We start from the raw sequence: 10,094 nt of genomic DNA, 5'->3' as shown, positions 1-10,094 counted from the left end.
CAAAATTTCCTAGGGCTCAAACCCCAACCGTACTACTCCAAATTTCATCCTTCTATGTCTCTTGATTGAACCGTAAAAATTTCAAATTGATTTTGGATTCGAGTTAATCATGTTAAGGGCTTCGAGAAGCACCCTTTATTTTCATGAATAAAGTTCCAGAGTCGGAAGTTCATATTCATCTTCCATTTTTAGGTATGTGGGGCTTTGAACAAGATTATCCTTTCGATCTTGTGCCCGGTATTTTTGTTGAATTACATTGACATGAGATTTTACATGTTTTACCATGAATTAGAAATATGGTTTTATATCTTATATTATTTTTCATGAGCTGTGGTGATGTTGAGATGGAATTATGTCCAAAAAGTGTTTGATTATGAGAGTATGATGATTTAATTTGTTAAACCTTGATTTATACTATAATTCCACTATTTCCTTATTATTAATTTATAATTGATATTGGAAATTCTATATCCCTACTATGGGTTGATGTCTTAAGTACCTTTAAATGAGAGTTGAATGGCAAATTGAGAAATGTTGATATTGAAGTTGCAATGAGTCTTGGTATATTTCGGATGGTTTTAATGAGTTAAATTGTTGAAAATATTGTGTATTGAGTCTTGATATCCTTGTCCAAATGTTGAGTCGGTTATGGTTCAATGGATTGATACCTTATTGATGTTGAGAAAGATTAAAATGTTTGAGCTAAAATGTGTTGAGTTTGGAATCCACAAATTGATATGATTTGATAAATGAGAAAGACATTTCATTTGGTCTTTATGATAGACCCTTGTGATATTGTGGTGGATTTCCTAATGCGTTCTGAGCTTGTTGGGGAGTAGTACTTAGCACCGAGAGGGAAATTTGGTATTTCCCCAAACCTATGTGCCATCGTAAGGTTGTTTGATGAAGATATTATTGGCCAGAGAGCCCGATTGTGATTATTGCAGTTTTAAGGTCGTACTCCCTGGCAAAGAGTATGACGCTACCACCAATGGGGGTTTCAAATGTTGGTATTCCATGTAGCTCAGGTGGGGTTGTCGGTTATAGGAAACTCCCCTGTCCATAAGAGTCATGTTTATTGAAATACCGAGTCACTTCGAGTTTTGTTGTGGTAAGTCAAGTTGCCTATGGTGACCTATAATGATTTATGAGGTTTTTCTCCTACATTTCCTATCTAAGATGTTATGAGTTGCATGTTTAATTGTCAAGCCAGGTGTGTCATTATGGTCCATATGTACGTTTTTATGAAATTTATGATATTATTTATATTTTGCATGCGCCCCCACATCTCAGTACGTATCTTGTGCTGACCCATATATTTCTCTATGGGCTACATTCTTACCATGATGTAGGTTCAGGTACTTAGCCGCAGCTGTCACAGTGATATCTGAGTGTCGCATCTACCTTCCCTCAGTGGTGAGTCCTCATGGTTGAGGACCAAGTTGCTAGTTTAGCTGCTGTTGTTTTGTGATGCCTTTGGTCTGTTGAGTTAGTTGGGGGTTTGTCCCAATGGCTTGTTGATTTTTTTTTTTATAGAGGCTATGTCAGACTAGTGTATTGTTGGGTTGGTTTATGTATAGACATTGCATAAATGTACACTCTAACGATATTCTGTACCATGTATGATGTGATATGATATGCACTTATATATATATATCCTTAGCGTAGCGTGTATATTTTTGTGTTGGAACCCAAGGGTAGTGTTTTGGCTTAAAAGGTTAGCTTGAGGCTACGTGTAGCCTTGGGCACCGTGTGGCATCTCGGGAAGATATTTTGGGGCATTACAATCTTGGTATCAGAGCCTAAGGTGAGAAGAGTCCTAGGGAGTCTAAAAAGCCGCGTTACGTAGAGTCTTGAGCATCGGTTTGTAGTGCGCCACACCTATGATCAAGAGGCTGCGGGGCATTCTAGGAAAAGTCATTTCTTTCTTTCTACAAGAGTCTATCATGCTTACAACTATTTCCTTTTGTTATTGATTCATGCATTCTTATGACAAAAAATGCCTCCACGTCGAGCTCACGGAAACAACAACCAACCTTAACCCGTTGATCCGTTACATGAGATGGTATCCCATGCCAAATTTTGGGTAGCTTTTCAGACGCTAGCCCAAGTAGTTACCGCCAATACTCAGGCCAACACTCTACCTCTGTAGGAAAATAATTTGGCAGCAGCACGAATTTGTGACTTTATGCAGACGAATCCGCCAGAGTTTCATGGGTTAAGAGTAGGTGAGGACCCACAGATGTATGTTGATGAAATGAAGAAAATTACACAGATTATGCACGTGACCGAGGAAGAAAGTGTGGAGCTGGTGTCTTATCGGTTGAAGGATGTTGCCTATGACTGGGTGCAGATGTGGAATAAGAGTAGAGAAGAAGATACCGCTCCAGTGACTTGGGAATTATTCCAAGATGCTTTCTTGGATAGATTCTTTCCTCTTAAGTTACGAGAAGCTAAGATAGAAGAGTTTATGAATTTAAGACAAGGCTCCATGTCGGTTAAGGAGTATTGTCTTAAGTTTAATCAGCTATTGAAGTACGCTCCAAATATGATGGTTGACTCGAGGACTAGTATGAGCAAGTTTATAACTGGGGTGTCGAGTTATGTGGTTAAAAAATATAGATCTGCTATGATCAACAGGGAGGTTGATCTTTCTAGGTTAATGATTCACGCGCAACAGATTGAGTCAGACAAGATAAAGGAAAGACGATGAGTAAGAGGGATTAGGAGAGTTAGATCGAAGAAATAGGGGTCTGGTCAGACTAGATTCTTCAGAGGGAGTCGCTATCAATTTCAGAGATGTCCATTTATACCTGCGCCTTCCTCAGCTAGTGCTCCCATATATCGGGGTAGGCAGAAGCTTGAGAATAGGTCACCTTCCAGGTCTCAGGACAGTGTAAGCAACCGGCCTCATCCTCCTTCCTGTGCTAAGTATGGTAAAGACCATTTTGGGAGTGTTATATGGGGCAGCGAGGCTGTTTTGGTTATGGCAAGTTGGGCCACATACTTAGAGACTGCCCGTATCCAGACAGCGGAGTCATGATACCCGTCCCCAGAGTCAAGCCTCCAGTGCCCCGCTTCCCGCAGCCCGTCCAGTTCCTCCTTAGGGTGCTTTATCAAGTATTGCTGGCGGTCAATGCCAAAATCATTTCTATGCTATACCACCTCGTCAAGAGTAGGAGGACTCTCCCAATGTTGTCACTGGTATGATCTGTGTTTTCTATTTTGATGTCTATATAATGATGGACCCCGGTTTGAGTTTTTCTTATGTGACACCTCTGGTAGATGTAAATTTTGAAATGGATGCTGAACTAATTTCTGAGCCTATTTTGGTTTCTACTCCGGTAGGAGAGTCTATCATTGCTAAACGGGTGTATAAGAAATGTCCCATTACTATCTTTCATCGGGTTATATATGCTGATTTGATTGAGCTAGATATGGTTGACTTTGATATCATTCTGGGTATGGATTGGCTTTACTCATGCTATGCATTTATTGATTGTCGTGCCCATGTGGTGAAGTTTTAGTTTCTTGATGAACCTATCCTTGAATGGTCTGGGAGTTCTGTGATTCCTAAGGGTCGTTTCATATCCTACTCAAAGCTAGGAAGTTGATTTCCAAGGGTTGCATCCACTATTTGGTTCGGGTTAAAGACACTAAGTTTGAAACCCCGACCATTCAGTCAATTAATATTGTTAATGAGTTTCTTGATATCTTTCCAAAAAATCTCCCTGGAGTACCTCTTGATAGAGAGATAGAGTTCAGGATTGACCCTCTTCCCGATACTTAGCCTATTTCCATTCCTCCGTATCGCATGGCTCCCGTTGAACTTAAAGAGTTAAAGGAGTAATTGAAAGATCTTTTAGACAAAAGCTTTATCAGACCTAGTATGTCCCCGTGGCGTGCACCTATCCTATTTGTTCGTAAGAAAGATGGTTCTTTGCGGATGTGTATTGATTACCGACAGCTTAATAGGGTTACTATCAAGAATAAATATCTACTTCCTCAAATTGATGATTTATTTGATCAATTGCAAGGTGCGAGCTACTTTTTGAAGATAGACCTCAGAGCCGATTATCACCAACTTAAATTTAGGGAATGTGATATCCCCAAGACAGCCTTCCAAAATCATTACGGTCATTTTGAATTTGTAGTAATGTCTTGTGGGTTAACTAATGCCCCAGCGACTTTCACGGATCTTATGAATCGTGTATTCCGGCCATATCTGGATTTATGTGTAATAGTATTCCTTGATGATATTCTTATTTATTCCCAAAGTGAGGGTGATCATGAGGATCATCTTCGAATCGTGTTGGAAACTCTTCGAACTCATCGATTGTATGCTAAGTTCAGTAAGTGTGAGTTCTGGCTGAACTCTATAGCCTTCTTGGGTCATGTTGTTTCTTCTGAAGGTATTAGAGTTGTTCCTCAAAAGATAGAGGCTATAAAGAGTTGGCCTAGACCTATTTCTCCTTCTGATATCCAAAGTTTCTTGGGTCTAGCTGGTTATTATCGTCGTTTCGTTAAAGGGTTTTCATCTATAGAGTCTCCTATGATTCGTTTGACCCAAAATAAAGTGAAGTTCCTATGGTCCGAATCTTGCAAGAAGAGTTTTCAGGAGTTGAAGTCTCGACTCACTTCAGCCCCTCTGTTGACTTTACCTGATGGTGTGGATGGTTTTGTGGTGTATTGTGATACTTTCAGAGTCGGTTTGGGTTATGTATTGATGCAAAAGAGCAAGGTTATAGCTTATGCTTCTAGATAGCTAAAGCCTCACGAGAAGAATTATCCTACCCATGACCTTGAATTAGCTACCGTAGGTTTTGCTTTGAAAATCTAGAGACATTATTTGTATGGTGTCCATGTCAATGTCTTCACGGACCATAAGAGCTTGCAGTATGTATTCACCCAAAAGGAGTTGAATATTAGGTAGAGACGATGGTTAGAACTGTTGAAAGATTATGATATGAGCATGCTATGTAGTGGCAGATGCCCTTAGTCGGAAGTCCATGGGTAGCGTAGCACATGTGGAGATTGGTAAGAAGGAGTTGGCCCGTTAGGTACATCATTTGGCTAGATTGGGGATTAGGTTGTTTGGTGATGCTAAGGGTAGTATAGGAGCGCAAAGCGGTTCTGAATCCTCTTTAGTTTTGGAAGTGAAGAAGAAGCAAGACAGGGATCCGACCTTGGTCAGTTTAAAAGAGTCAGTTAATGAACAAAAGGTAGAGGTTTTCTCCCAAGGGGGAGATGGAGTTTTGAGACTCCGAGAAAGATTATTTGTTCCTGATGTTGATAACTTGAAGCAGAGGATTATGGAAGAAGTGCATGGTACGCGATACTCCATCCATCCCGGTACTACCAAGATGTACCATGATTTTCAGGAAATCTATTGGTGGAACGGTATGAAGAGGAATATAGCAGAATTTGTGGTGAAATGTTCGACGTGTCAACAAGTTAAAATAGAGCATCAAAGGCCCAGTGGCGTGATACAAGAGTTTATCATTCCTACTTGGAAGTGGGGAGAAGTGACTATTGACTTCATAGTTGGTTTGCCTTCTTCTCGTCACCATCATGATTCGATTTGGGTTATCATAGATCGGCTGATGAAATCAGCTCATTTCTTGCCTGCGCATTCATCGTATACAGCTGAAGATTATGCTATAATACATATTCGGGAACTCGTCAGACTTCATGGAATCCCTTTGGCTATTATTTCTGACAGAGGTACTCAGTTTACCTCTCAGTTTTGGAAATCTTTCCAGAAGGGTCTCGGTACCCAAATTCGTTTAAGTTTTGCTTTCCATCTGCAAATAGATGGTCAGGCCGAGCGGATCATTTAGACTTTAGAAGCTATATTGAGGGCTTGTGTGCTTGATTTTAAAGGTAGTTGGGATGAGCACTTAGCATTAATCGAGTTTGCTTACAATAACAGTTTTCATGCTACTATTGGAATGGCCCCATTTGAAGCTTTGTATGGTAGAAGGTGTAGATCACCTATTGGTTGGTTTGAAGTTGGTGAGGTTGCCGCGACTGGATCGGATACGGTGTTCGAGGCCATGGAGAAGGTTAAGTTAATTCGGAAAAAGTTGAAAACCGCCCAAAGTCGTCACAAAGCATACGCAGATGTAAGGAGGAAAGACCTTGAATTAGATGTTAGTGATTTAGTATACTTGAAAGTTTTACCCATGAAAGGGGTGAAGAGATTTGGGAAGAAAGGAAAACTAAGTCCCCGTTACATTGGTCCCTATAAGATTGTGGATCGCATTGGGAAGGTAGTGTATAAGGTTGAATTGCCCGTGGAGTTATCTAACGTCCATCCGGTTTTCCATGTTTCTATGCTTAAGACGTCTATTGGTGATTCTGTTGTAATTGATCCTTCCGAAATCTTGGGTATTCAATATAGTCTTTCATATGAAGAGATTTCGATTGAGGTTTTTGACTTTCATGTTCGTAGGCTAAGAAACAAGGAAGTTCCGTTGGTTAAAGAGCTTTGGCGAAATCAAGCTGTGGAGAGTACTACTTGGGAAGCTGAAGTAGATATACGTGCCAAATATCTCCACCTCTTCCTACGAATCCTGAGCATGTCAAAGGTATTGTCCTCTTTTGATTTAATCCTTATTGCTACGTTTATCTTGGCTTGTGTGTTTTCTACGATATGCAGAAAAAAATCTAGAATGGAGTATATGCTTGGGCAAGATGATTTTTCTCTATATACTCATTTTCATAGTATTATTGACCTACCTATCAACATTCGAGGATGAATGTTTCGAAGGGGGAGATGATGTGATGCCCAGGAAAAATTTTCCATTAAGATCTCGGACGAAAATATGATGAATTCTATTCTTTATCGTGATTAATAATTTTTCTGTGTGGAATTTCTGGATATGTGACCCTTTATCACGTAGAGCTTCTAATTAGCTTTCCAACAATATGTGGATCATCCAAAACGGACACTCGAGCGATGAGTTATGATCATTTCGATCTAACCGTGAATAGTGATGAACAATAAATGTGCAACAAAAAAATACTGAGGCCAGGTGAATTTTAGGATCAACTTCAAACGATAACTCCTTGTACACAATGATCTGGGTGAACTACTGTATATCAACAGAAAGCTCTGAAAGTCCTCTTTCCAATGAAATTGGTTTCATTAAATTTGGCCATCGGAGCAAAAATTTATGGTCGATCTACTTCAGCCTATCAAAACAGTACACCAAAGGACACATTTGACATTATTTGATTTTTAATGGTATTTTGGTCATTCCCACTCCAATCCATCTGGGTAAACCATGGATTTAATTCCATAGAGCATTCAATAGCTCATTTTTCTCCAAAATTTCCTAAGGCTCAAACCCCAACCCTACTACTCCAAATTTCATCCTTCTATGTCTCTTGATTGAACCGTAAAAATTTTAAATTGATTTGGGATTCTAGTTGATCATGTTAAGGGATTCGAGAAGTACCCTTTATTTTCGTGAATAAAGTTCCAGAGTCGGAAGTTCATGTTCATCTTCCATTTTTAGGTATGTGGGGCTTTGAACAAGATTATCCTTTCGATCTTGTGCCCGGTATTTTTGTTGAATTACATTGACATGAGATTTTACATGTTTTACCATGAATTGAAAATATGGTTTTTTATCTTATATTATTATCCATGAGCTATGGGATTATGTCATCCGATATGTGTACGATGTTGAGATAGAATTATTTCCAAAAAGTATTTGATTATGAGAGTATGATGATTTAATTTGTTAAGCCTTGATTTATACTATCATTCCACTATTTCCTTATTATGAATTTATAATTAATATTAGAAACTCTATATCCCTACTATGGGTTGATGTCTCATGTACCTTTAAATGAGAGTTGGATGGCAAATTGAGAAATGTTGATATTGAAGTTGCAATGAGTCTTCGTATTTTTTCGATGGTTTTGATGAGTTAAATTGTTGAAAATATTGTGTATTGAGTCTTTATATCCTTGTCCAAATGTCAAGTCGGTTATGGTTCAATGCATTGCTACCTTGTTGATGTTGAGGAAGATTAAAATATTTTGAGCTAAAATGTGTTGAGTTAGGAATCCACAAATTGATATGATTTGATAAATGAGAAAGAGATTTGATTTGGTCTTTATGATAGACCCTTGTGATATTGTAGTGGATTTCCTAATGTATTCTGAGCTTGTTGGGGAGTAGTACTTAGCACCGAGAGGAAAATTTGGTATTTCCCCAAACCTATGTGCCACCGTAGGGTTATTTGATGATGATATTATTGGCCAAAGAGCGATATTGTGATTATTGTAGTTTTAAGTTCGTACTCCTTGGCAAAGAGTATGACGCTCCCGCCAACGGGGGTTTCAAACATTGGTATTCCATATAGCTCATGTGGGGTTGTTGATTATAGGAAACTCCCCTGTCCATAAAAGTCATGTTATTGAAATACCGAGTCACTCCGAGTTATGATGTTGTAAGTCAAGTTGCCTATGATGATCTATAATGATTTCTGAGGTTTTTCTCCTACATTTCCTATCTAAGATGTTATGAGTTGCATGATTCAATGTCACTCAAGCCAGGTGTGTCGTTATGGTCCGTATGTACAATTTTACGAAATTTATGATATTATTTATATTTTGCATACACCCCCACATACTCAGTACGTATCTTGTGTTGACCCACATATTTCTGAATGGGCTACATTCTTACCATGATGTAGGTTCAGGTACTCAGCTGTAGCCACAACAGTGATATCCGAGTGCCACATCTACGTTCCTTCAGTGGTGAGTCCTCATGGTTTGAGGACCAAGTTTCTAGTTTTGGTGCTGTTGTTTTGTGATCCGTTTGGTCTGTTGATTTAGTTGGGGGTTTGTCCCAATGGCTTGTTGATTTTGCTGCATAGAGGCTATGTCGGACTAGTGTATTGTTGGGATGGTTTGTGTATAGACATTCCATATATGTATAGTCTAACGATATTCCGTGCCATGTGCAATGTGATATGATATGTACTTATATATATATCCTTAGAGTATCATGTATGTTGTTGTGTTGGAACCCAAGGGTAGTGTTTTGGATTAAAGGGTTTGCTTAAGGCTACATGTAGCCTTGGGCACCATGTGGCATCTCGGGATGATATTTTGGGGTGTTACAATATGATATAATAACTTGGCTTTGAATGATGATTCTATTTTATCCTTATCCTTGAGTTACATGCTATTGTTCCAATTGCTAACTATCTCCGGATGCTATGTTCCCATGCAACATAAGGACCAAAGCTTCTTCTTATCTTTCTAAACAATGACTAACTGATCGAAGCAGTTCGTGTGTTGACATTGAAGTAGTGAGCTTCATTTCTTTAGAGGGTATACATTTCATAGTTTCTTTATCTATGTCATAAACTTGTTTACACTAGGTATTTGGCTATTGTCGGGGGCTTGTCCTTATATATAATGACATTGGATTTGTGTATAGGCTTGTGGTTTACTATAGACTTGGGTATGTTGGTTAGTATGTTAGTCTAAATGAAATGTTTAGGCATTTTCTAAGTCGTGATATTATTCTTGCTTCCACAATCTTGTTATAAGTTTGGAGTTTATCTGATATTTATGGATTTATATGATGGTTAGGTTTGTTTGATAGGGCAATCTCTGGCTCATGTGGGGCTTGAGATACCCATATGGCATAGCTCAATTTTGGGTCGTGTCAAGTTGGTATAATATCCTAATTTCATGGTCAGTTGGGTGATTACAAATCTGTTCAAGTAAAGTCTCTTTTATGGGTGTGTAGCATGCCACACCGATAAAGGAGGGGCTAACTGACATTTAGGCATATTTTTCTTTCATCTATTTCAATCTCGAGCTTTAGAGCCTAAGGACTTAAATTCCTCCAACTTTTTTTGCTTATCTTTAAGATCATACCTCCAAGGAGATCTAATGTTCAGGAAAACACCTTAGCCCCAACTAAGGGCCCTATGGATGGAGCTTGTCCAACTTATGAGGTCTAAACTTGAGCTAGGGCTCCAGAATCTAGCCTCCTTATGGGGGCCCACCTATCCACACCAACCCCAACTATTAGTGTGACCTTCTTATTCCATTACCTCAAG

Source organism: Capsicum annuum, chromosome 3 (genome assembly GCF_002878395.1).
Source record: "Capsicum annuum cultivar UCD-10X-F1 chromosome 3, UCD10Xv1.1, whole genome shotgun sequence".
NCBI classification, from domain to species: domain Eukaryota; kingdom Viridiplantae; phylum Streptophyta; class Magnoliopsida; order Solanales; family Solanaceae; genus Capsicum; species Capsicum annuum.
Note: the sequence above shows the minus strand (reverse complement) of the source record.